General features: G+C 38.1%; 1 protein-coding gene and 1 long non-coding RNA gene across 3 annotated transcripts in view; both read left to right on the top strand.

Moving 5' to 3' along the window:
* Nucleotides 1-27811, top strand: part of CMC1 (C-X9-C motif containing 1) — a 51137-nt gene that overhangs the window by 12095 nt on the left and 11231 nt on the right. The window lies entirely within an intron of this gene.
* On the top strand, nucleotides 196-11664 carry LOC135327461 (uncharacterized). The gene is made up of 3 exons (XR_010387608.1): nucleotides 196-316; nucleotides 8513-8622; nucleotides 11590-11664. It is a non-coding gene; the product is annotated as an uncharacterized LOC135327461 (long non-coding RNA).

The following is a 27811-nucleotide window of genomic DNA, read 5'->3' as shown; positions in this document are numbered from 1 at the left end:
GTTTCCAAGTCAAATTTAGCTAAAATGTACCAGCATATTTTTAAGCAGTTGTTTTTTAGGGGTTCACACTAATTGCCAAAAGACAAAATGGAGCAGTGCTCTTGGAATTTTGCGGTGTGCGAGTGGGGAAAGGGTTGGGAATATCTGCCAAAAGGAAATGGGATCAGATGATAATTTCCAGTGCTGTCAGAAGGATTTAACATGTAGTCGTTTCCATTCGTTTTTGTAATTGAGCAGTTTTTACTTTGAACTCTATTCCAGTTGGGGAAAAATGAAGAAAAGCTGTTGTGGTAATGTGATCTATTGAAAGAGGAATGTAAGTTAAAAGTATTTTGAATAAAAGCTACTTGTATAGGGTGGTTTTTCCTTTTATTAACCTTGGGGATAGACCAAAGGTGGGTGGGTGGGGGGTTGTTTGTTTGTTTTTCTTGGATTTTTTTTTTTCTTCTGGACTTTCTCCATGTAGGAAGAGGGCTTTGGTTTCAGCTTCTTAAGCTTTGTGGCAGCAAGCAGTATTGGAGATTCCTGAGCAGTGGGTTGTGGACTGTTCCCTTGCAGGTCCTCCATTTTTTTGCCTCCATAGGTTTTAAAACAAAATGCTATCAGAATTAATTTTCTTTGTGTTATTAGGCAAAACTATTATTTCAATTCTTTCTCCTGAATAGAGTGCATCCTCTGGAGAATGAGGCTTGTGGAAGTTGCGTGGAACCCAGGGGTGGAAATCGAATATTTCTGGTGCAATTGTTATGATCAAATAGATGAACAAGACCCAAATTCATATCCCAGCTAAGAAAGAGGCCGTAGCATCAGTTTGGTTATTTAGTTATGCACCTTTTATTATGTGTTGGAGGGAAAGCAAGGCACAGGAAATCAAGCTTAAGTAGTTTAGAGAACAGGAGAATTTATCATCTCTTAAATCCGTTGTGAAATTATTCCTGGAATAAATTTGTCTTGTTGGTATACAGGGATGGATGTTAGTCAGAGTAAATAGGCTGTGCTCTTTATGCTATAGACAATTAGAAGCTATGAACATAGGCTGTGTAATTAAGTAATCAAAACTCCTGAGATTTGGTTTGTGTGCTACAGAGTGCACACATGCGTACGCAGTTGTGCCGTTTACACTAAGTGGCATAGGTGCTCATTTACCTTGCTCTCAATATAAGTTTTTGTCTGGTTTACATTGATTTTGTTTGAACAACTCCTCTGTTAACATGCCTTCGTTTCATTTTGTCTTTAGGAAATTGTGATGAGTGCACTGGTAGCATAAGAAACAAAGCTATCCTACAAGTATAGGTCTTTACAATTTACTTCATCATGCTAGGTTCATATCTGTCCCTATGGGGAGCCCATATACATTCAGTAGTGCTCTGCATGAGCACGGGGGTCCATCTGTATACAGTCCATTGCCTTAGCCTGCAGCTATACCACCTAGAGCTGTGAGCTGATCCAAGCTAATAATCCAAGTAGTGACAGGCTGTCCAGCATGTGTGCAGGAGAATCCAGGGGAAAACCCTCCCAAGGTTTTAAAAAAAAATAAACAAAAAAAGGTTTTGTTAACTCAAGAGGTGATACTACTACCCTAGCATAGTTAGATGGGTGACCCATTGCAGCACTTGTGTGTTAGGGTGCTGTAGTACCTGAAGGGTGAAATAAAAGTGAAAATGTGTCTATTCAGTAAGTTTTTTTTAATAATAGTTGAAGCTTTGTGCCTGGCCATATTTCATTTTATTTAAATTTACTTTTACCTCTTTTTCACATTGTTGCAGTATTGTTCTAGTGACTGCTGCATGTTTATCAAGAATTCAATACATCTTAGTTGCAGATTAATTTCATGTATAAAATTTTCAATCACTATTCTAGTGAAAATTGATATAAAAATAATATTGTTTAAAGGATAAACATGCTTTCTGCAACACACAGATGTTTTTTATGACCATTAGATAAATACAACTGTGTTAATACCCCTGAAATATGTGTGTGTGTAATTGTGTGCTATGATAGGAGGATTATGTAAGGAAAACTTTCTTCTTTAAGTAGCATGAGAAACCATTATCATACAGTAATTTTTCAGTGCATTTATACAGACAGTAGCACAGGAGTTGATCCAAAATCTTATTATGTTCACATACTCCTCTATCAGTGCATCCTTGATATATAAAAATATATGTGCTTCCAAAGTGAAAGAGGAGTGGTTATCTGCCGTTAATTCATCTATTGCTTCTGTAAAATGATTTCTTAAGCGAAGTGCTTTCCTTTTAAATAGCTCTTCAAGTTTTTGGCCATAGTTTCCTATTACAAAATTCTAAATTTGAATAAATTTCTTAAAGCAAAGTCATAGCAAAGTTCAGGAACTTGAAGTTAGCATTTTTCATTGGAAGGGTTATATTTAGCTTACTAAAACTCAAGCAGTTTCAACTGGTCATCACACCCTCTGCTTTCTGTGACTCTACTCTGCTCTGAAACTAGGAACACTTGCTTTGAAAAAAACTTTGGTTGGTCTTGATCACACATACAGAAATGTTTGTTCCATTTCTCAGGAGTACATACTCTGCTGCGCAGAGTTAATGGTTGTTAGACTTTTAACTTGATGGGTTTAGGTACAGAAGGCTCTTGAACAAAAATATACAAATGGTAATACTTTATACTGTAAGTCTAGTACACTCAGCTCAATGTGATTTGGGTTACTTTACTTGGAAAGCAAAACCAGAAATGGCTAGCTGATTTTTACAGGTTGTGGGTTTAGGCTCTGAAGAAGCCCTCTGAAGTTGAGATCCTAGAAAAGAAGGTGTTCAGATCTTTGAGTTAGTCATCAAACTTTGTGTTTTGTTTATTTGTTGTGTTATAAAGGAACAACCCTCTCCCCCAAGGTACGCCTCACCTTTAGCATTTTTGCTGGGAGAAGAATCTTGCTCTTGTGACAAGGGATTTTAGCACTCAGCTCGCACTTAACTTTGTTTCTTCAAAGTTTTGGTGTCTAGTACTGATGCATGATCTGGGTTTAGGCCTTTCAAAGCCCATAAGAATGACTTGCAGATGACATCTGCAATTATGACTCATTTGTAAGGTTCCCAAGATGCAGTTAGCTGAATGTATAGCTGAGCTATATGTAATTTCCAGGGTAAATAAAAGTATGGTTTTGCTATTAGGGAGTCAGTGAAGTAATAGAAACAATTTGGATGTTTGAAGACCTGATCCTGTTGGTGACTTTGAAGGTGAAGATGTGGTCGTTTCTCACTTAAAACTTATCATGGGAGGAATCCACTTGCTTGGCCAAAGAGACAAGTTGGGTTTTTTTCTTTTGCATTGAAGGGAAACAAAAGAAAGATGATGTGTCCACCTGTGCTGAGTTGAGGACCTTCCCTGGAACAAACTCTTATAGTGGTTCTGTTGTCCATACAAAGTGTATAATTAAAGCTGTGAATTCACATGGCTAAAAAATCCTCTTAAGATATGTGGCAGTGCTTTGTAAAAGACGGGTTTGGAAAGTGTGGCTGGAAAAGGACATTTCCAAGCAGCCTTCCTTCTCCCATCCTCCAGTTTCACCATTAGCCCGCTTCTCCTCAGGGCTCATGTTGATACTTAGTGAAAATGATGGGATGCAACACTACTGCAGGCTTCCCTACAGTAGAGCATGGCCAGTGTCAACCAGAGTTTCAGTAATGTGCAGTTATTCAACAGTCCTGTCACTGACATTTTTTCTGTCCCTGTAGGGGCCACCTGCTCTAGACCATGACCCTTACACCTGACACTTCAAGGCCCATAAAAACAAAGTAATTCCTGTGATTGAACTACACTTGATGCTGACCATTGAAATGCCTGAGAATGCTTTTGGTATTTCTTCCTCAAAAAAAAAAAAAAATCTTGTTATGCTCTTTTATCAGAAGCGCAGATAAGGAAATGCGTGAAATACTTAGCAAATGTGTTTGATGTTACTTGGTTGTGAGTGAATATTGCTCGCTTCCTTTGTAATACAGGCCAAGTTCTGTTCATTGATGCAAAACTTTGCATCATGTTGGGACAAATTAACCTCTCGGTACCTACAATCATGGTTCTGTGTTTGACACTGGCAGATGCAAAGACTAATAGTAGTGGGAAATTATGTGACAGCTCACGTTTTAAAAATTTTGATTGGTCTTTTTGCTTGATGTAAATTTAAATTAAATAGCAGGATTCATAACTGAATTTTGCTCACCTACTTTGTCTCATGGTTAAAGTACAGTCTTTACATTTTTTTAATTTGCATATTTTAGGAGTGTACAGGAATATCATGATCTTCTAATTGACCCAAGCAAAAAGATCAAGATAACTGATGAAAATCAGTGAGTTAACAGCTCCTAGTTACTTTTTCTATTAAGCTGCTGTAATCAGAAACCTCTTAAATTTGCTCGCACACATTGTTCAGTTTGATGCAAAGCCTGAGAGGCTATGTTGGAGGAATCGATAGACTTTGAGACTGGCATAACATTTTTATGAGGGTGAAGAAAGAATCCTGCCTTACTACCTGCAACTTAATTTTTGTGTGTGTCGGGGGGAAATATAATTCAAGAACGTAATTTCAACCCAACAACAAAACTGCAGGTGGAGAAGGGGGGAAGTTTGATCCTCTGCTGCTGTATTTATTATCTGTATCTTAAATTACATTTACAGTCATGTTTGGTGTGGCACCATGACCCTACATGAAGCTGTTGAGATCACGGTTGTACATGTTGTGCAGTTGTTGTCCGTTATTTAAATTACTTTAGATGTTTTGATAGTGTGCAGCTGAATCTAGCACTAGTTAGAAATTACTAGATGTTTTTTCTCGGTTAGTGTTTCTGAGAGAAAGATGCATTTTTATATAATGTTCTTGTGCACAGTAGCTTTTGTTTTGGAAGAACAATTTAGCTCTATATACTTCCAGTGAACATTTACTCTCGTCACATTTAACTATGTGAGCTAATACAGTCTCTAGAGGGATTATGGTATATTGAGTTTTGCTGCAAAAACTGGATAGAGAGAACAGCTATATGTAAATTAAAATTTGAAGAAATGAGATCTAGATCTTGTGGTCTTTTTTTTTTTAATGATACTTTCAGCATTAACCTCCTTAAGCTCATTTAGGGGATTTTGTAGAAAAGAAATACAAGACTATATAGTGTGCTTGAAGGTGGAAATTTAAGTATCGTAACCAGTGTTAGGACTTGCAAGAAAATGTTTGGGGAGGGAACTTACCCTATTTGATATACATGTATTTTTTTTCTTCTATGTCATTTCAACCCAGCTGATCACAAGAAATGGGTCAGACTGCTAGCTTTACCACTGCAACTTAGTCGTGTGTGTTTTTTTTTCTTTTTCTTTTTTTTTATTAGGGAATGGAACAGCTTTTACAAGGACAAAGAGAAATGAAATCACTTTCAGTGAAAGAAAGAGGCCTCATTATAGCCACCAACAGCAGTTATTGACAGCTACACTTCCTATTAACAAGGAGCATTTAAGAGTTTGGCTGTTGGATCTTTGGACTTGATCTAATTTGCTAGCATTAATTAGTTTCTTTTGAGCACAGACACTTGGTGCTCACAGCTATAGATTTGGAGGGCTAATTAGGACAGAAAATTGAACAGAATGGGGTAAGGCATTAACCTTCAACCATTACCAGCTGGGGCTCTGATAAAGACCACAGAGTCCAAATGCTCCTATTCATGCAAAGAGTACTCTAATGAATATCAATTTCAGCCAGGTTGCCATATCCTACAAGCACTGTCTTAATTTTGATTCTCTTACCTGTTAGAGATAATTATGTATAGATCTTAAAATGTGATATTGGTAGTTCAGAGTTCATATATGACAGTCTTGATGATAGGTTATCTATGTTCTGTCTAGTCTTTCGATTTAGTTTTCTCAGGTTAGAGATTATATTGATTTCCAGTTAGGAACCTGAATCTCAAATTGTTTTCATCATCCAGCATAAATATATTTACATAGCATAGAGTAATTATAGAATGTTAACAAATATTGTTTTAAATACAGAAGGCCTGCGTGTTTCTAAATCATTGTAGGACGTGGGCAGTAATATCCGCGGCAAGAACACGGACCAAGCCAACTGCTGAAGATTGAACAATGGGATAGCTTCTTTTACAGCTTTTTTGGTGATGTAGAAGTATTATATTGTGGTGTTGGTGATTCGTTTTAAGGAGGAAAATTGTTCTTTCAGACTCTGGATTGTTAGTGTTTTAACATGTGCAGAATGGACGTATTTTAATCTTGTAGAGAGAAAGGAGAAAATCTGTCTTTGTCCTTTTGTACCATTTCTTGGACCGCTGCAAGTGTTGGACTTGGACTTACGATCCAAGTCCTCTCCATCAGTTGTTTCTACACTTTAGTTTATCACTACCCTCACTCACACATTCCCCATCAAATTTGGATCATTGCTTCTCTCTTTATGCTGCTTCTGTGCTTGGGGATTCCTTGCCCGGTGATGAGAAAAGTATCAAAGTTCCTTCTTTGACATAGTTTCTTCAAGCTGGTTTCTTTCAGGAAGCCCTCTAGCATTAATGTATATCCTCTGACTTTCAAAGAATTGAATATCTGTTTCGAGTTGTCTGGTATCTAGCTCTTTGAGGCTAAGATTGCTGTTTATTTGCTCTGAAATTATTTCCAGTTCTCCACTGGTAAACTGTGTACTGTCAGGTTGAATTGCTGGTCCCATGTTGTGGGGTCTTGGTGAGGTTCATTTGGTACAAGCTGGGAAGACAGAGAAATACAGATGTGCTAGTAGCCACTGATCATAAGCTATTTGATGGTATTTAAATCAATCTTTAGGGAACCACTTTTGCTGTCTGTGAGTGAGGCAAGTGTTCCTAGGGCAGCAGTCTGTGTCCTTTGTTGTGGGCCTCCTCCCAGTAGAAAGGAGGATAGTGTGACATTGTTGCAGCCTCTTCTCAAGATGAGGTTTGTATCTTTTCTTAGAAGTTATTTACAATAGTAGTTGATTCTCATATTATTCTTTCCCGGAGACACCTTTTGATGTTTGTCAGTCATTCTTATTGCCAGCAAGTGAGGGTATACTGGTATTCTGTCTGTAGAGTTTTTTTAATATTGTAGCTTGTGTATCAGAGTATTAGAGATAGTTGCACATAGCAATGTATTGTCAGTCAGAATACAACATGTGACTCAGAGTAACTTATTTTAACTGTGTCCTTAATGATGTATTAAGTAGTTGCTTTGCAGTTTTAGATTATAGTCCCCTCCTGGATACTGCATTCAACAGTAATACAGTTAGAAGTTTTTGTAAATAAATATAATACTTTAAGAGGTCATACCATATTGCCTATGCATGTGTATAAATATTTATATAGTATATGAATTATGAACATTACCCTGGGGTTATTTTCGCACAGAAAATAGGTTATTTTTCAACGATTGAAGTCAGAATGTCTTCTGTAGATATGATTAAGTTCAGCAGTGAAAAACAGAACTTACCTTTGGTCAAAAAGCATCTACTGTGTATTCAGAACTACAGACCAGTAAGTAGTGAGCTTTCAGATAGCCTACAGGGAATGTTTTGACTTCGTAAACCATATATGATATTCAGGGTAAGGCAATAGGGCAAAAATTCTGTCTGTCATTCTTGTTCACTAGAAAACCCATGAAGTTGACAAATGTATCTGCCAAAGACAACTGTTCATTCTGTCCCTTCAAGTCATGAAAATTAAAAGGAAATATTAATTCCAGTTTAGCTAAGAATAAAAGTTGTAATTGCATCTAGTATCTTACGGTTTTGAGGCAGTGCCTTATAAGAGTTGTGGTTTTAGTCTCTGTTATTTCCTGTAGACTGACATCCTTGGAAAATTATACTTGTATGTATCTTTGCATGGAATATTAAGGGTCAGCTGAGCCAGTCAAAGGGCTGGAACAACAGGCCTTATCAAGCAATAGAGAAATGCAAGTTAAAGTAGAAGCAAACACACACAGTCTCAATAAGGTGTGATGTTTTAAGTGTTTCTTAATGCTTCTGGCATTTTGGGAGTATTTGAAAATATCAGAACATGTTTAATGAAATTTCAGATTTTCATACTGGTTTGGGATGAAAACATATCTTTAAATTCTTTTTATGTGGAGCAGCAGTTCTGAATGTTGCTCAGGTTAAACTGAATGAGTTGCCCCTCTGATACTTATTCTTCGATGTAGTAGTTAATGGATCCTATGATAACACTGACAATAATTTTTAAGTAGAAAGCATGTTGTCTGTTGCTGAATATAACCACATTCTTGTACATTATTGTTTTAATCCTTTTAACAATGGCAACAAAATTCCCTTCTTTCCCATCCCCAGATTTAGGTTTTTTTGTATCATAATCGTTTTTCAGTAGTTGTCTGTGTGGTGCTGCATAGAAAGATAGAAGGGGAGATCTGTGCTCCAAAGAGTATACTACAGGCCTGATGATAGATTGAGAGAGAAATAATGGTTACAGTAATGAAAGGTCATAAGACATTTGTGCTCTATTCTTACCTCTCTGGCTTTTATTTTTAACAGTTAATCACCTTCAAAAGTAAAGAGAATCTTACAGAAAAGAATGCCTCAAACACGTGCTGCCTAACATCAGGATAAATGCCTTTAAACAAAGTGCAAGTGTATGATGGAAGGTGAGAAGCGTTTTGCATACAAAATGAATTGTTGCAGAGTTGATCAGAGGATATGAAAAGGGATGGACAAGGAATGCTAGAGCTCTACAGAACACTGGGAGTATGGATGAGTCTGAAATTTACTGAGTGGGGAGCAAGAAGTACAACTTAGCTGCTGTGTATTTCAGAGGAATACTAGTAAAGGTTTTGAAAAGAGTCAAGTAAGGTAAAATAATAGTTCTGATGACATAATAAGAACATGAGCTTAAAGTAGGGATTTTGATGATAGTATAGAGGAGCAGCTCATGAGAATTTTCCTTGGGTGAGGTGAATAGTTTCTTCTCTCAATATCAGCCATATTGGGAAGGAGTTGAAATAATTGCAGGAATTTTGGACATCAATTATGATAAGAGACCTGCCATCTTATATTTTTCATAAACTGAATTTAAACAAAGGTTTCTTTCAGGCTGAAATGCCTTTTTTTCAGCTCTTAATAATCAAGCTCAGAATTTTCCTGTATGTTTTTTATCAAAATGCCTTACACTTTATAGCTTGTTTTCTTCCACTCTGTGATCCAGAATCTCTCAAGGGAATATCTAGTCATTCTTCTCTCTTCTCTGTCAACATAAACTAACTTATTTTAAGCAAGCTGCCTCTGAGCCTCCAGATCAACAACATATTTGAGTTTGTAGATAATCTTTTTCTAAAGATTAAATTACACAGGCTATTTACATTTGTAAATTCATCATTATACTTGCATACTAGGCTTGATCCAGGTCTGACTTTGTTTCTTGGAGGCAGAAATATCTTATATGCTTGGCTATAATTGGACATTTCTGAAGTTAATCAGAAGGCAGTGCAAAGATGTAGCTTGAGATGTACTCACACCTGTTGCAGTAGATGGTTCATCTAACCTTTGAAAAGTCCTCTTATAGAGACACAGCTTATTTGGCAAAAAGGATTTTTGAATGCTATGGTTTAAAGAGTTTTAGTAACATTAGAATTAAAATATAAGAAGTAGATAGACTGCATATAGCACAAAAGTTGAAAGCATGATCCCTAGTTGTAATCTAGACTGGTCTAACTGTGTTTCACAGCATTAGCTTCAGGTGAGGAGACTGTGTCAAGCTTAAGTACTCTAGAAAATTACCCCTTTTGCCTTGCATTGGTTTCATACAGGCACATGTATCAAGAATAAAAGAAATGCAGGGCTGGAAAGGACTTTGAAAGGTACTTTGGCCATCATCTTCCCTTGAGGTCATATCTTGTATACATGTAATTGTCCTATAGTCTGATTAATGTTGGAGCTTCTATAGACAGGCTGTTCCAGTGCTGTTGTTTTTACTGTTCAAAGAATGTTTTTTTGTCTTTCGAAGGGTTTTTTTGGTAATGTCACTGTTAAATTTTCCTGACTGTATATGAAGTGCTTTATATTCTCAGTGCCAACAATGGAAAGGATTATTCCTTTCCTCTGTGCCTACCTCTGCCCATTGTATGTTTGTGCTATTGATTATTCTTACGAAAGGAAGGAAAGTGCATGTGGGTCTGCATAACAGACACATATCTCTCTCTATATATATGTATATCAAGCACAGAACTTTGATTTTATCATTATTGAATTACACTGTGTTTTTCATATTAAATCTTCAGTGTATCAGGAACCTGTTGAATGCTCTTGCTGTCCTCCAATGTACTTCCAGCCCTTTCCATCTTATCTGCCAACTGAATACTATCATTCAAAACATTCAGTAGTAGCACACTCAGAATGACCCCTTCAAAATCTCACTCAATATAGCCTTGCTGCATGACATTACCTGTGTCAACTGTACCTGCTTAATGTCTGGATTTCAGAATTAAATAGCTTTAAATGCTCTGTAACATGTTTTAAGAGGGAGTTTTTCTGTACTTTGTGTTGTATCCTGCTCATGGTTGACAGGAATTCATCAATACCAGCGCACACCTTTTGAAATCTGCAGTCGAAAGAACAGTGTGTTTACTCCTCTTCTGTGTTTATCAAAAGAGTTGAAGAATGTTTTATATGCAGTAAAAGTGAGTGTTTCTTAGAAAAACCAGTCTGCTAGTAAAATACTGAAATATTCCTGAAGACTCCCAGACATTAGGCAGATTTGTGGTAGTGGTCTGAACAAAGTGGCACTTTGAACAGAAGAAATAGGACAATCCGTTTATGTAAGAAGGGAGAAGAAGGCGTATTCAGAAACTGTACTGGAGAACTATTTCTACTGCTGAGTCTCTGAGTGGGGACTGGAAGTGTAGGATGTTTCAGAGTTGTTTCAGGAACATAGAATTAAAAAAACCCAAAAAACAAAAAAACCTTGAATTTAACTAGATACAAATGCCACTTAAATTTACAGGGAGAACTGGTGCTTTCAGGTTGAAAAAAATGACATCTAGTACAGGAGAGTGACCACAGTCTGCAACTTCGCATATTACACTTTGCCCATTATGTTTTTTCTGCCTTTGGGGTGGTGATTTTCTACAGTGAATCTGACAGCCGAGTCAAAGTAATTCATAAGGCCAATGATGAGAAGTACTCTTTCTCTTTTCCAGTGTAAATAATCTTTGTCATTCCTCATCTGTCCTGATTTCCTCCTCTTGTTTTTGCTTTGTGTTTCTACATTTTTGTTTTTTGTTTTTGTTTTAAATCAGCCTTCTTAGTGTATATAAAATCTCCTTATGTGTGCCTTTTGTTCATTATTTAAGAAGTTAAACAAAAGCATAGTCTGTTTCAAACATTGCTGATGAAATTGAGGTCTTAAATACAGGAGAAACAGGTGTTAAGAGGTTTTGCCCAAGCTTTAATTCATACAGAATACCCATCCTGGATATGGTTATAGAATAATAACCTGGACAAGATTGTGCTTGGCTTGTATGCCATCCTGTTTCATACCCCCACAGTGCAGCCTGCACAAAGGTCCAGTCCAGTTATACTTTGTTAGTACAGGAAATGTCCCTTCTATTTCCTTCCAGATGGCCAGGCAACTCGGTGAGGAACGTATTTGGAAGTGAAGGTCAACGTGATGGAGGAAGCATGGCATGCTGAGTAAGACCCAATATAGCAGGGCAGGCAGATAAACTGTAGTGGGGGCAAATAGGCATATACCTTCTTCCTGAGAGGAAGTTCAGGATAAGTATCTTCCAGGTTATAATACTGATGTATATTCTTACTTTTTTTTTTTTTTTTAAGGCGTTGTTCTGCATTATTACCTTAGTGTAGGCTTGGGCATGTATCTAGTTAATGAATAGAAGCTTGCTACTGTTTTCTGTAGAATACGAAAAAGAAGAATATAAGAGAATATGTACTATTTTGAGTTATATAACCAGATATTTAATTGGTAATGTCTTAAATTAGAAAAAATAGAACTCTGTTTCTGTGGTATCTGTAATGACTTCTAGCCAGTATCAGAGGTTTAAAATTTTCTTGTATTAACCATATCTAACGATGCTTCATTACTGTTGAATGACAATACTAATGGCTCTCCAGCTGTCTCTTTGGGGAGCTTTGTCGTAGAAGTGTCCTTACCTTGTACTTCTGGAAACTATTTGTGATGTAACTTGTCAGAAAATAAAGAGCATCTACATATATGTGTGCTGAAATTTTTTATTTTATACATTTAAAACAGCTTGAGAAAGTTTTAAGTCATTCAGGGGTTTGGAGGAATGGTATGGAGAAGAATCCTCCTGCTTCAGCAAAGGCTATTACATAAGTTCACTTTGATATGCTTCAGCTGTTCAGTAGCTATGAAAATTCAGCAATTTTAAAACAGTATTAGTATTAGGTTTTCTTGTTTGTTTTGGGAATCTGTCCTCTTCACTCTGCCATCAAGTTCATGTAACACTAGTTAGCAACTGTGCATAAACGTTTGAGAAGCGATCATTGCTGGGCAGAGACTGTGCATGTAAATCACAAATCAGCATAGAATTCTTGCACTCCTCTAGGAGGATATTTACAGAGTTGGTACCTTTCTTCTAGCTGCATTCTCCCCACAGACTAGCAAATCGTGTTAATAATTCTGTTCTCATCTTTTCCTCTTCTGCTCCTTTCTGTTTAAATACCAATTCAGGAAAGTTTGGAATGTGATTAATTTTTTTTTTTTTTCTCAGTACATACTTAAGTTAGATCTTAAGATTAAGTATGTTAGTTCCATTCTCTTCTATAACACTGAATGCATATTTGAATGTAAGTACCTTAGTTTAATTAGTGTCTCATTACTGCTGTTGCTAGTGAACAGTAGGATTTCACAGTAGAATGTTTAAATGCAAAAATACATTATTGTCTCTAGTCACACAAATCCAGCAATTTTCATCATACAGAATGAAGTTCACTTCTAAATGATAACTAGTTGGGCTTTGGATACTTGGAGGCAAAGTTTCCTTGGCAATTCTGTCAGTGCCACCTCATTCTGATCTCATGGTCTTACCTAGGCTCATAGTTCCACAAAGACCTTTTCACTCCAACGCATACAAGACAGTCTCACTGCAGCACTGTTCATTTGAGACCTGGCATTGCTCATCTGCACTGTGATAGTGTTTGAGCTGCAATGAGGGCTTGACTTGCCTGAAAAATAACTCTGCTTCCCTAGTGAGGAGAGAGGGGGAGGGAAAAAATGGCTGCAAGTATGTTAAAAGTAGTTAAAGGTAATCTAGTATTTGCATTAAGATATTTCAGGTTCCCCTAGATGCATTTCAAGTAAATGTAAATTGTAACAGTGACTACAATTGCTGTATGTGAAGCTGGTGGAATTCCCTAGTTTCAAATATATTTTAGTGTCTTGACAAATGTCTTGAAGTTTAATTACAAGGTTGGTATGCTAAAATTTAGATTCTACCATATGCGCTATCGGCATCCAGATGAAAAGATATTTTAATAACCAGTGTTTTGTCTGTCCAAATCCTACCTGATTGCACAATAGCTCATTCCTTGTGCAGGTTTTGTAGTAACAGTTCCCCAGAGCTACCCAGTTCTCTAGTGCGCAATTTTCTAAGAGCTAATGATCTCTTAAAGTCTGCTAAATGAAAAGCAATCAGAGTTGGTGAATCTGAAAAAGAAATAGCTTCTAGCCCTTCTCTTCTTGCTTCTGCACTCCTTCAAAACTCCAGTGGGGGCAGGAGTCGCTTCAGTTTTCTTCACTCTTCAGGGAGGAGGAGAGAGCCCTTGTGAGTAGAGCACTAGCCTTGGAGACTTATGCCAGCTCCTTCTTACAGAACTCCTTTATGATTTTTTGGTACGTCATTCAGGATGGGATGCACTTCATCCCAGGTCTGGCTGTCTGAAATAAATGTCTAGTCTAAACCAGTCATCCTGTTTAAATCTCTTAGGTGGGACTAATTACATTCTGGAATTACCTTGCGCTCTCTCTCTTGTCAAGGCAACTTTCTTAGATGAGAGATGTAAATTTTAGCTGGTTAAAATTAGGTTAAATGAACTCTGACAGTAGTCATTTTCTGTCTCAGTTCCCAAGTGTAAATGGGGATTAGGCCATATGTGAAGAGAACTGTAATGGAGTCTGAATATGTAGACATTGTATTGCTTTGTGCAAAGCAAGGATGATTCTGCTGCCGCTTTTTTTAAGCATGTTTGATCTCCTGCAGAAGCCACATAGATGCTTTTGAGTTTTGTGATCACTTGCTCAGGATTCCTTTGACCTATTTCAGGTTGCTTCCACATTGCTTGGGAGTCCTATTGATTTGTTAGTGCCTCCTCTAACAAGATGAAGAGACCTGCAGGTCCCATGCAGATGTGGCAGGGCCTTCCAACTCCCACCAGGATTTGGTGAAAAGTGGGGTTAAGGCAGTTGACCTGTTGCTTCATTACAAACAAGGTGGAACTGGACCCAGGAGTTATTCATCACTGTAACATTTGGGAAGAATGCTTGGAACTGATTGAAGGTTTTTTACTTTTACAGTCCCGGTTAATTTCTGATCTTTTTTTACTTTCACGTCTAGCAGCAGGCCTAGACTGCAATTGCAGAACAAACAAAACTATTTTCTGGAACTAGAGTAATTTGACATATTTCCTGTTTCATCATTTTTCTTCCTTTATGTTCCAAAATACTTGATATATAGGGCTATAGTACATAGTATGCAAGGGAGGCCAGGCAAATAGTCCCAACACTATAAACTTGAATTTATAAATCTAAGACTTGCAACCAGTCTGCTGCACAAGAAAACAGATGCTATGCAATAAATTAATACTAAGCTGAATAATAAGCAAGATTTATTATTAAAGGTCTTTAGTGCAAAGACAGTGAGTTCAGACTTTCAAATGCTTGTTTTCTTTCTTTGTTTAAATGAGGCCTTTGCGTGTGTTTTCTTTTGTTGTTCTCTTTTGCACACATTTGAGCTTTGTTGGGTTGAGAACTCAATCTCTGGTTGGGCAGTGGTGATTAACCTACACTAAATAGGCAGCAGCAATGTGATCTGAGAATAAAAAGCTTTCATTTCTTTTAAATTAGGAGAAAAAAAAAGGTCGAAGGAAATAGTTTACATAATCTGTAAACTAGTTAAGGAGCTGAATATTTATGCAGGTTGAAATTGAAGCTTAGTTGCCCTCTAGGGGTTTCACATTAATACAGCATATGCTAGCTTTTGGGTGTTTTTTTTTTTTTTCTTTCAGGAATAAAGGTGAGAGAAATCTTTGGAAAAACTTACATACTGAAGAATATTTTGGTGGTGGAGGCACGTGTGTATGCGCATTCAGAATGTAAAGCTCATTTACTTCAGAACCCAGACAAGGAAGAAAAGATTTTGGGCCAGATTTTGATCCTGTCATTTCAGACTAGCAGCAAAGGTACTCAGGGTCATCCAGTCATAGCACTAAGAGATCCCAACCAGGGATGGTGCTTACAAAGAAGTTGGAATACGTCCCACGGAGCTTTCAGTCCTAAGCAGGCATGGAAGACAGAAGGGTACATGGAGACGCAGGGTGCTGTTGAGAAGGCATTGGTAGCATTAAGACCCCTGCATTCCTGCTTGTCTCCTAGCCATTAAATACTGCTGCTGTTTGAATTCTGCATGTCCTCAGCCTCTGCTTACTAATACATAGGGGTCTTCTGTCCCATCTTGTCTTACAGCAGCTTGAACACTGTTTACTGGATCCTGTGACTGAACTTGTTAGAACTTCTTTTTCTACTTTCTTCTTGTCACTGTTACAGACTTTGTCTCTGTGCTTAGAGAACAGTTAACAGAAGCTGAGTTATATGATATTTCATGGGAAGAATCATGCCTTGGGAAGACATGTGACTAGAATGAGTTCTAAACTAAAGCTGTATTATTTCTCCTTGTCTAGACATTCAGTGTGCCTCCTTTGCTAATGGTTTTGTAACAGATGTATTGCTAGTATTTTAAGTAAACTCTCTGAAGTACAGTTGTATTGCTAAATATGGAAATTAGGTCTATGTGATTATTTTAGCTGTTTCTTTCATAATGGCAGCAAGACTGTATATTTTTTAAAATCTTTTTGAATCGGACACAAATACTCAAAGCAGGCAGAATAGATGCAGTTAAACAAGCATCTCATTCCAGACTGAAGTACATGTGTGTGCACAGCTTGAGGAAGGCCGTGTAGTTGTCTGTGAGAAGTTGGAATTGTCCCCTGAGGCTTCATTATACCAAACTAAGTCTGGAGTAGCACCATTAAAGTCTATGGTATTGTACTTGCTATGCCATTAGTGCATTTAGCCTTTCACTGAAGAACAGCTCCCCTTGTTGAAGAACTTTCATAGCTGACAAATGGTTGTTGGTGGATTTTGTTTTGCTTTCTCTGCCTAGAAGTATTTCATCTTATGCTCTTAGAAATTATATATAGAAATTAACAGATATAGCTATTTCTCCGTAACTAAAGTTATAATCACATTTATTAATAAAACCACCTCTTACATGTCAATTTCTTTGGCCTGGTACTGTTTGGTTACCACAGCCACTAGTATCACAGAAGCAGTTGCTGCTGGGATACTTGGTTATGTCCCCTGTATGTCTGGTACTGCATCATGGCTTCAGTCTGGCGCTTCCTTGTCAAAAACAAATGACTTTCTCAGCAGAGGTTTATGTCATCAGTTCTGTGTTTTCATCGTGCTCCCTGATGCTTGATGTCCATACCCAATAGGCCTGTGCAGCAAATGGTTGCTGGAAGTCCTGTATTGGGCCAAGAGACGTGGGTTAAGTTAGGGTATTTTGGATTTGCATTTTTTTCCTTCCTATGGTCAGTGTCCCTCTGTGAGTAGACAAGCTTGAGCTGATTGCTATCTTTATGACAGCTTTTGCACAAATGGTAGCTCTTCTGTAATAAGTTTGTAATAAGCTGCTCCTCTTACCTTGTTCTAAATGGTGTTGGCCTTATTTTATGCTTAATGGCTGTGAAAAGTTTGAAGAAAACATGCATTATTAGAGCCCTGGGAAGATACAGGGCATGGAGGAATTCCTGATCAAGAGGAGAATCATAATTTGCCTGTTCCTGCATGCAAAGTAGAAAGCTCTTTGTATAGCAACTGACTAATGTGTTGCTATCAGAGATCAAAAGTAGTTTAGTACCTCTTGGCCCAAAGCAACATCGATAGCAGGCCCATTATGTGGAAAATAGGCGTAGCTGATTGCAGAGTGCCCTAACCAGGCCAACCAGTGATGGAGTTTGCTCAGTGTTAGAGCTTCAGTCTCTGCAATACAGGAACGCCTGTGAGCAAGTCTATGTTGGTCAGACCTGGAGGTCCGAAAGAACTGCAGGGCTCAGTGCAGTGCTCACAGCTAATGGGGAGCTTACCAGGTCCCTTAAAAAAAAAATTCTGGGTTGTACAGCTTTCTGGTTTAAAAGGTTCTTTGTGCAACAATTTCAAAGACACAGGAGGAATATGGAGGCTGGATTATCTGCTGGTTTGGTATTCAGTCTTTTTTAATAATCTGGTTATCCTAGTCAGCTTATTTAAAACAAGTTCTGATTTACAGAAAATGAAAGATGGATATGTTAACTACTACCAAACTTCCACATCTAGTATATTAAATAACACCTGAACTTGCTAAACTGTGATCCTGTGCTTTTCTGTCACATTGTTAAAACTTATCTCTTTAAACCATGAAATTAATAGGTAGGGAAACCTAAAATTTTGACTTCCTACAGAGTCAGTGACACACTTTCTTTTGAAAAAGGAACTATATACAGAATCATACTGAGGCCACCATTACAAAGTATAAAGTTCAGAATATAGACACAGCGTAAGATGTTTTTTCAAAAAATTGTGTTCCAGGCTCTGTCATCCATACCAAAGCTGAGTCCATAGCTCATTAAGCAGAAATTCTTTCCACAACTCCACACTGGCATCCACCAGCTACTAACTTTAAGAATATGACTTTAAACATATCTTGCAAACCAGGGTGAATACACGGTAGCCTGTTCTAGAGCTGTTGGAAGGATGGTTGGGAAGGATTCTAGGAAGAGCTGTGGCCTGTAAGGGAAGGTCACTTCCTCTTTTAAAGGAGGGTAAGTGTATTCATCTTTGATATTGTATCCTTGTTGAAATACCCAGCAGGCCTGAGAACTTTGGCCCTGTTCTCTCTCTTTCCCTCACCCCTTCCTCCAGCAGGAACTGTGAACTCAGTTTCACTCTTGCTTAAAGGGTATTTTGTTTCATTCAGACAGAGGAGGGGAAATAAAAATATTTCTGTAGTTGAATTTGAGTAAAAATCATAATGTTGGAAATACGATAACTTCAACTGAGTAGTTAAAAAAACCCAAAAACCCCCCACAAACCTCCCACAGTAAATGAGAGCTGGCGTCATGGTGGAGGCATAGCTATGCAATTGCCTCTTCAGGAGTTAAATAAATGACCTGCTCAATCTCCACCATGTGGTGGAAAGCCATTACTGCTATTTCAGCCACTCAGTAAAGCTCTGCCTTTTGTAGATGTACTTTCTTTACTTGGGAGTTCAGCTGAGGAGTCGGTCACTATGGGATAGGGTGTGTTTTTGTTTTTGTTTTTTTAATCATCTGTTATGTTAACTTCCCAGTTGTCCCTGAGTGGCTCAGCTACTCCTGAAGGAGGATAAGCAGAGCGAGGCTACTCTGCACTGCTCAAGCTGGATGTACTTGTTTATATAGAAGCAGGCAGTGACAGACAGTAGCCATGGGGGAACTTGCATTTGTTCCAGTTCTGCCTCTTCCAGCGCCTGGTATGGTAATGCTTGATATCAGAGATACTTACTACAAGATGGGAAGAAAATTAGATCAAGTCACTCTTAAAGGAAGCAGTTGTTTTAAAAACAGTGTAGTCTAACTAGATAGCTGTGCTTAATGCAGTGCATGTACTTGACAAGAACATTCATAAAGCAGATATTTTTGGGAAACAAATCCTAAGTTAACCAAGTAAACCGTATTACCGTAATGTGTTCACCTTGATTAAAAGGACCTTTTCTTTTGCAGTTCCAAGGGAAAGAAAGCTCCTCTGCTTACCCTGACAAATCTGCATGATTAGCCCAGCAGATTTTCATCTTTGAGCACTTAAATATGCCTCACCTGAGAAAGTGCAGTCACTATGAAGCCTTATTCTTAATAGTTATGCCCTTGCTATTTTTCCCCTTGCCTTCATGTATCTGAGGACATAACCCTCTCTTTGTACTGCTGTGCTCTGGGTGTCTTTCCCAGGCAGTGGCAGAAGGACTTGCTTCTTAGCTCTAAAGAGCTGTGTTGCTGGAGCATATGAAGCTGCGTTGTATTTTTGTGTGTTTGGTGCAAAATGCACACATGTATACAATGCTAACAAATCTGGTAATGCAGAATGAGAGATCAGATCAGGTCAAGCTTGTGCCCATTGAAGCTCACAAGAAATTTCTCTCTACATCATCTGCATCAAGCTCATGTCGAAGTCTGAGTTCTTTTGAAATTCCAGTGAATAAAGGCATACTAATAATAAATGCTAAATGTCTGCTATGACATTTTATCAGCATTCAGTAATAGCCAAGAAAGTACTATCCGACATTTTAAGGTGTAAGGTTTTTTAGAAATCTCTTCTGGCTACATGATTACTTAGAAAAACATTTTCCCTAGTCAAGTGTGATTTGTGAATTCAGAGTTCTTACCAAACTGAAAACTAACTTTAACCTTTCTACCCATCACCCTAAAAAAGCAGTTTGATCAGATCTCGTGTACCTGTAGTCTGAGGGTAGCATACTAAGTAGTCAATGAGGTAGATTGAAAACTGGCTGAACTTCTGGGCTCAGAGGATTGTGATCAGTGGCACAAAGTCAGGCTGGAAGACAGTCACTAGTGGTGTCCCCCCAGCGGTTGATAGGCAGAGCACATTATCAGAAAGTTTGCAGATGATACACAACTGGAAGGCATGGATGACAGACCAGTTAGCTGCACTGGTATTCAGAAGGACCTTGACAGGCTGGAGAAACAGGCAGAGAGGAACCTCATGAAGTTCAACAAAGGGAAGTGCAAGGTTTTCTATACCTGGGGAGGAATAACCACATGCACCAGTATGGGCTGGGGGCTGACCAGCTGGAGAGCAGCTTTGCAGAGAAGGACCTGGGGATCCTGGTGGGCAACAAGTTGACCGTGAATCAGCAATGTGCCCCTGTGACAAAGAAGGTCAGTGGTATCCTGGGCTGCATTAGGCAGTGTGTTGGCAGCATGCTGATGGAGGTAATCCTTCCCCTCTGCTCAGCGCTGGTGAGACCACGTCTGGGGTGCTGAGTACAGTTCTGGGCTTCCCAGTGCCAACAAGACATCGATCTACTAGAGCAAGTCCAGCAAAGGGCCGCTAAGATGATTAAGGGACTGGCACATCTCTCATATGAGAAGAGGAGAGAGCTGGGACCCTTCAGCCTGGAGAAGAGAAAGCTTATCAATGTTTATAAATATCTGAAGGGAGGGTGTAAAGAGGATGGGGCCAGACTCTTCTCGGTGGGGCCCACTGACAGGATGAGAAGCAATGGGCACAAACTGAAACACAGGAAATGTCTTCTGAACATGAGAAAATACTTTACTGTGAAGATGGTTGAACACTAGAACAGATTGCCCAGAGAGGTTGTGGAGTATCCATCCATGGAAATGCTCAAAACCTGACTGGACACGGTCCTGAGCAACCTACTCTAGTTGTCTCTGCTTGAAGAGGAGGTTAGATCATTTGGTCCAGAGGTCCCTTCTAAACTCAACTGTTCTGTGATTCTGTGATATTAGTACTGCTACGGAGAAGTGGAATGGGCTGGGAAAGGGAGGAGGGCAGACCTGCCCTTGTCCAAGCAGCAGGTCTTAGAGGTGTTGAAAATATCATGGAATTGCGTGTCTATATTTTTTCAAAATTCTGTTTTTTAGCTCTAATTACTCTAGCCTGGCATATTTTTGTTAGCCGTTTAAATACGTGGCTATTTTTGAATTGTGCTAATTACTCTGGTTTGAATTACTGTTTGGCTATGAGTTCCTTGGGCTGTTTGTTTAAAGTAAAATAATTCTTATCTTTCTTAAACTTGCTGATTTTCAGTTTCAATGACTGTCTCCTAGTGCTTGTTAGGAAGTCAGGAAGAAAAGGTCCCAACAATCTCCTGTGCTGGTAGTGTTGGTTAATTGGGGCAGACAAGTACTTCCATACTGTTGCCTGTGGCTGTGCCTCTGGGTCAGAGTTTCTGGATATACTTCTGACAAACATTCATCGTTCTCAGACAGCATGGGCAAATATTAGACTTAACTGCCCATAGTGAGTCCAGTGAGAGAGGTTTCCCCAGTGCAATCCTTGTCATCATATGGGAATCGTACTGTGTCTTCCTCATTCATTGCTTTCTTGATTTACTTATTCTTGCTTGGTGCTTGTTTCTTGCATGCCTCTTTTTTTCCAGAAGTTCTTTCTCTGACGATTGGGCTCATAAACAACAATAAAAACTCTGTTAATGTTTCTGCAATGAATAGAAAAAGTAGATCAACAGCTGAATAATGACATCTGTTTTGAATTAAGTGATGTTGGAGAATCCCTACATGTATTTTCAAAGTCAACATTGTATTGCAATTAAAAAAAAAAAAAAGCTTTTGGATAGCATTTGGAATAGAATGTTTAAATAAGCTGTTGATTTCCTATATTCATTTGGAAAGCTCCTTGTAAGCTTTAATTTCAGAAAAGAAGTGCTCTTGCCAGATGAGAGCAGTTGGCCAAACCCAAAGACTTCTAGTGTCTGTGTATTTCAGAGTTGAAAATTTTGAAGAATTTCTAAGTGAAGGTAGATGGCATTGAAACATCAAAGGCACTGAGAGTGAAACCTTTAGAGTAAACCAGGTCATTTCAGAGTTTGCTGATGGCTTTTGAGGGGAAGCCCAAGAGGGGAATGCAGTCTGTGCCTTTGTTCCCAGCGAGGACACTGCTCTCTTGTTGCTCTCATGAGCAGCATCCCCAGATGCCCCCTTGAGCCCGCTGTTACAGCTGGTTCTGAGACTTTTGGGGCTGCTATTTGAGTTCATGTCAGTCATTCACTGTTTTCTCAGCTCTGGAGCCAGCCTGGATTATTGTTCTGGGAAAACATCTTTTTTTAGTTAACTCCTCAGCAAATCTCCTGGTGTTGCCACTTGTTTATCTGCTGTCACAGGGCTTCCCAGAGACACGTATGTGAGAGCAAGTTAACGGGACTGTTCTGAAGAAATAATGTTTTTGATTTACACTGACTGTTTTTCCTCTCTACTGCTTTGGCCTATTAAAGCTATGGTAAACAATTGCCAGGGAGAAAGGGAGAGTGGCTGGACAGGCAGGGTCTTCTGCATCCACAGAATACTTCTGGGCCAGTAACATTTGCAGTAGTATTTTGAAAACTTGCTAATGAAAAAGGCATTCATGGTATGACACAAATAACCACAACTGCAGGGGTTGGGACTCAAGCAGGACTTAAATAAACCAGGCGCAGATAGATCTTGAAGGAATTCAAATCAGTGTGTGTCTTTTTGGTATCTGGGTTTCACTCTTCCATCTTCTTCTTCTTTTGGAGAGTTGTCAGTTTAAACCTACTGTGCAGGTAATTTTAAGTGTTTTGAAAGAGATGTGAGAAGTTTATGTTTCAAGGTAGAAGCCAAGTTTACAGTTGATAATGGTGAGGAAGAAACTTCACTTGAGAAAACATTATTCCATAACATAGACTTTCTGGCACTTTTTTCTGAAGCAGCTGTTACTGGCTTCTGAGGAACGTGGGATGCAGAACAAATGGGCCTGATGTCTGATCCAGTCTGTCATTTTCTTATCTTTATTTATAAGTGTCACCTGAAGCAAAGTCTTCAGATTTGTTTCTAGGATATTGATAACACATTCTTTATCCCAAGGCAATGTGTTTAGAGAAACATAGTTTCTAGTTTGGGGGAGATATTCTTCCTCTGTGTCTTGCAGTTGCACTGTCTGCCTTTGTGACAGTTCTCTCTTGCTGTATGTTCACTTCTCAATCATGAGACAAACGATTTTTCAGCACTGGAGTGCAAGATACCCTGTAGTTTACTGGAGAATCCTCTGTTTGCATTGTCTACTTGAAGACAAAGCCACTTTTCCATACTGAAAGCGTGCTGGAAAAGAGCGGGGAGGAGAAGGAACTTCTAACATGGTGAATATCCCTTCCCTAAAACTGCCGGATTGAAGCAATCTGCTCTCTTCCCCTAGTCCTGCAGAGTATGCTCCTGCATGTTGGTCCTCTGCTCCAGAGCAGAACAAGCCAGGTGTCGGAGCTATAAAAGCTGAACAGGAACAGCTTTTGGGGAGCTGGTGCTGGGCAGGAAAATGGAAGCTATGTAAGATTATTTGTATGATATATCAATGAATATCTGTGGAGACCAACTATTTGATCTGATAACAGAGGTTCACTTGAAAGAATCAAGGTTATTTTATGTCAATTTTCTGTTTGCCCTATATAAGATGCATTTAATTATTTCATGCTATCTCCCTCTATTCAAATTAATCTCATTCTTATATATATTGCTCAAATTCTAATTCTTTAATCAGCTGTGTTATGCATGCCATAGTAGACTAGACTAGGAAAGCCACTCCTGGCATACTGACGATGCATGTATTTTATTTGTTATTGTAATTTAAAAGTAAAATCAGAAATATTGATTTCTACTTGACTGGAGAGATGATTTAGTTTGAATATCAGACTGATCTTAATCAGGTGAGAATTAATTGAGTTGGAGGTATTAGATATTCAGTGATGTTAACTGAACCGTGATCAATCTACAGAGCAGCTTTCTTTTGTACTGTGTTAGAAATAACAAATAGCTCACACTCTACAATGTAAAACAATCTTTTCATGTTCATCCTACTACCTTCTTTGGCTCATTATATGCACCAGTAATCTGTTCTGTGCATACTGAGTAATCTTCAAAGTAAAAAGCTAATAAATCACAATTTAATACAAAATTAAAAGCATAACTTTGCCATAAAATACCATCGATAAAGTTTTGTACCATTTCAGTGTTCTTATACACGTTATACACAAGCATAGACTGTAGAATTCTGTGTTACAAGCTCTTTCATATTTTAACTAAGCTGTTTCCTCTTCCTTCCTTCCTTCACCCTGAAATCCATGTTGTTACTTGGGCATTTTTTCTTCATCAAGCAGTAGAGCAGAAAGAATGGTGCAAAGCTTGGACAAAACTATTTACTTTTTTTTTTTTTTTTTTTAAGGATAAGAGAACATCCTAGGAATAGGATGTAAGCCTGCTCTGGATCATGATACAAGCTTTTTTTTTTTTTATTTTAAGAGTGTGATAGCAGTATCATAAGTGTTGAGAAAATATAAATGGTGAGATAACACCTCTGTAGGACTTTCTCTTAAGTAGTAAAATTGTAAAGTCTTTAAATAAACTAGAGGCAGACCTGAGAGGACCAATTTATCTTGATAATGGGGAATATTTCATTTATTATATGTACAAGAAAAACTTTAAAATAGATACATAATTATGATTGATAAATAATATTTTAATATTAATTGCACAACACTGCAAATATGAATTGATAGGCAACTGTCAAGTATTGTTATAATCTGAATATGCAAAAAATGAACATTTCAGAAATGGCCCTCATGTTACAGTTCATGCACTAAAAATAATAATGATGAGCCCTCGGCATCGTTATGTCAACACAATTTCCATATTGGTGGTTGTGTGGAAATAAGTCATAAACACTTTTTGTCCTTCTCTTGCTTTGTACAGGGAAAGACTTTTATGTTTGCCAAAAAAAATCATATGAAGTTTTAATATTTAAAATTAAAAAGTAAATATGACATTAAAAAAACAACTCTACAAATATAATCCACTTGCTCGTTGTTCCCCATAATTTAGTCACAGAAAATGACAACTTTCTGATTATTTTTAATGACTTGGGGCAGGGCATAATACTTTTCTTCATTAAGTCTTTTCTTTATGTACATGTAACTAAAACTTCTGTAGCCTGACATACAGATTCTACCACTTCATTTCGCCCGGAAAACAGTGGACAGACCAGCCTACCTGTACTTCGGGCGGGGGATTATCATAGGGTACATCAAAAGCACTTGTATCTTAAATATGGTGGGAGAATGGGGGTGTTATCCACTGCCTGTAGGTCTGCAGATGCTTATAGACATACTTGATACCAAGAGAACATTGAATTTAATCTTACCAGGACACCTGTTAACAACCCCATCAACTTTGTTGTAACAACTAACTTTCTTCTAATGTAGCTGATCTTTTTAAGTTTGAAAATCAACTTCTGAAAGTACTGAAAATTGCATGTGCCTCTCTATAAAGATAGATGGAGAAATCCTTGTTATTCAGTCTTTATTCGGAGAGAAGTGCATTATTACCTAGTTTCAATACAGTTTCCATCTGCTCCATGTATTATCTTGTAGGAAAGTTACAAAACAGCATTAGGGAAAAAAAGTCATTCAAAAATACTAATGAAAAACATTCTCCTTAGGTAGTAATTGTTTTTCAGCAGAGATTTATGTAGATTGTAAAGATCTTTGTATGCAAAGTTCTTTACTGTGTCAACCATCTATTTAGCTATCAAAGAAACCTTAATTAAAAGAGACCATTCTGTAACTTAAAGCAGTTCTTAATCAACAATCAAATGTATTAAAGAATAGCCAGACATTCAAAATAATTTTTAATACCCCAATATTATTTGTATAAGTCAGTTTAGCTACATGCACCTTACTGATGACTCTTTGTAGATTTTTATAAAAAAAAAGCACATGCATGTCCAGACAGCTTTGGAAATAATTTCAGAATGCTTTTAAAATCTTCTCCTTCTGTTGTCCTGCAACATGTGCCAGGACCTACAAGCAGCTGTCTTCCCCTCCTTCTCTGCATCCTGCCTTCTCAAGCAGATGAACTTGAGATTAGGAGACCCAGTGAAATGCTGCTCTTTGCTCCTATGCAGTTGGAGATCTGGAGGCATCTGGTAGCGGGGCCCAAACTCAGCAGCAGTTTCCCTGTGCTGCCAAATGCCCAAGATATTCTCTGCTAAAGAATCAATCCACAGAAGGGCTTGTTGCTGCTCTCAGCTGCAAAGCCTTTATGTCCATGCCTGAAAATCAGAGGACGTGAGTAGTCTTCCCATCGTAGTTAATCACCTTTGCATGTTAGCAAACCATAATTTGCACTTAATTGCGAATTGGCAAAACTGAATTGCTCTGTATTCAAATGTAGTTGTTTGGTTTTGGTTCAGCTGAAAGCTGGCCTTTATCTCGCAAAGATACCATTTGGCCTTACCTACTTAGTTGATTTAGAAAGGATACTAAATTATAAATTTGTGTTAGCTGTTAAGATCTCTCAATATGGCTGTAATAGCCAAAAGGTAATGAGACTGAAAATGACATTCTCTGAGAACTGTGCTCAAAACCAATTTTGGATTTTCCTTACAAGAAAAGTGCAAAATTTTCTTTGTGAGAGAGAGGGAAAAGAAGAAATCTGGCTTCAAATTAAGGATGAACTGTTCAGTGAATTATTTGAGATGTATACTTCAGAAGAGAGTTCCTTGCTCAGTTTGCATCCTCTTAGACGCAGACTATCCCACAGAGAAGAGTGTGTGGTTGAATCTCTTGAATTCCTGGACTCCACTGATCTAAGTCATTTTGCTGTGAACATAGGAGTTCAAGAAGTCTTGCTTCTTCGTATATATAGGCATCTTCACAACTCTTTTCCTGCATAGCTCACTCCCAGGATCTGTTTTCAGTTGATCATTGGGGCTAACCTTCAAATACGATGTTGTGAACTGTAATTGCTGCAGGTCAAAGAGAAGGTTCCATGGCCAGCTGCTGTTTTAGAGGGGGCACTTGCAGCTTTTTCAAGCACTGCTGGATCTGTCCTTGCCTGTGCATGGAGCAGTCATGACAGACATATCTAGCCATCCTGGTAGAGCATTGTCAGGCTGCATTTTGTGGAGAGCAAGCTTTTTTTCCCTTGTAACAAGGCATTTTCATTCCTATAATGTTGAGCTCCATCCCTCATGTTCTCAGCTTCTTGTATCCTGTTTTGCTCCTCAGCTAGTGGAATGTATCAGATGCGTCAGCTGCAAAAAAAAAGGCCAAGCCACATTTGACTTTTCATACTCATTGTCTTTTTATGGTCTGGTGAGTATTTTTGAAGTTAATACTATGACGTATCATGATAAGAATGACTAGTGCAGAGAGTACTTCCAGGAGGTTGACTGGATTTGCTTGACTGTTTGAAAAGTGAGCTATGCAAATAGACATCTTCCATTTGGGTGAGTCAAACGTACAAAATATTAGTTCACATCAGCTTAGAATGATCTGTGTTTTAATTGGGTTTTTCTTGATTAAATGAAAAACTGTCAACTTTGAGATAACGTTTCAGCTTGGTTTTAGTATTCCTGGTCTCTTTGAAACTGTAGATCAATTTCAAAACAGTCATATTGGGAATAAAAGCTATGACACTTCAATTCTGAAATGTTGGGGATGATTTTTATTGTTTGAAACATTTCGTTTCTTTTCTTCTTTTTTGGGTACAATTCTGCACTGAATTTGACTCAAATTTGCACCTAGTTTCACTCTTCTCTACGCATCTATTTTGGTAGCTTGCTGCCTGCTAGGAGAAAGAAAACATTCTTTCCCCACGTGAACTTGTTAAGTCATGGAAAGCCATCTTCTAGAGTTGTAAAAATTGGATTGTGCACAGGATTTTAAAAGATTAACTGTCCATTTCAGAAATAAGCAGTGAAAGAGCAATTGGTCTTTGTAAGACATA

The sequence above is a fragment of the Dromaius novaehollandiae genome, chromosome 2 (assembly GCF_036370855.1).
Source record: "Dromaius novaehollandiae isolate bDroNov1 chromosome 2, bDroNov1.hap1, whole genome shotgun sequence".
In the NCBI taxonomy this organism is placed as follows: Eukaryota; Metazoa; Chordata; class Aves; order Casuariiformes; family Dromaiidae; genus Dromaius; species Dromaius novaehollandiae.
Note: the sequence above shows the minus strand (reverse complement) of the source record. Positions and strands in the feature narration are given on the sequence as shown.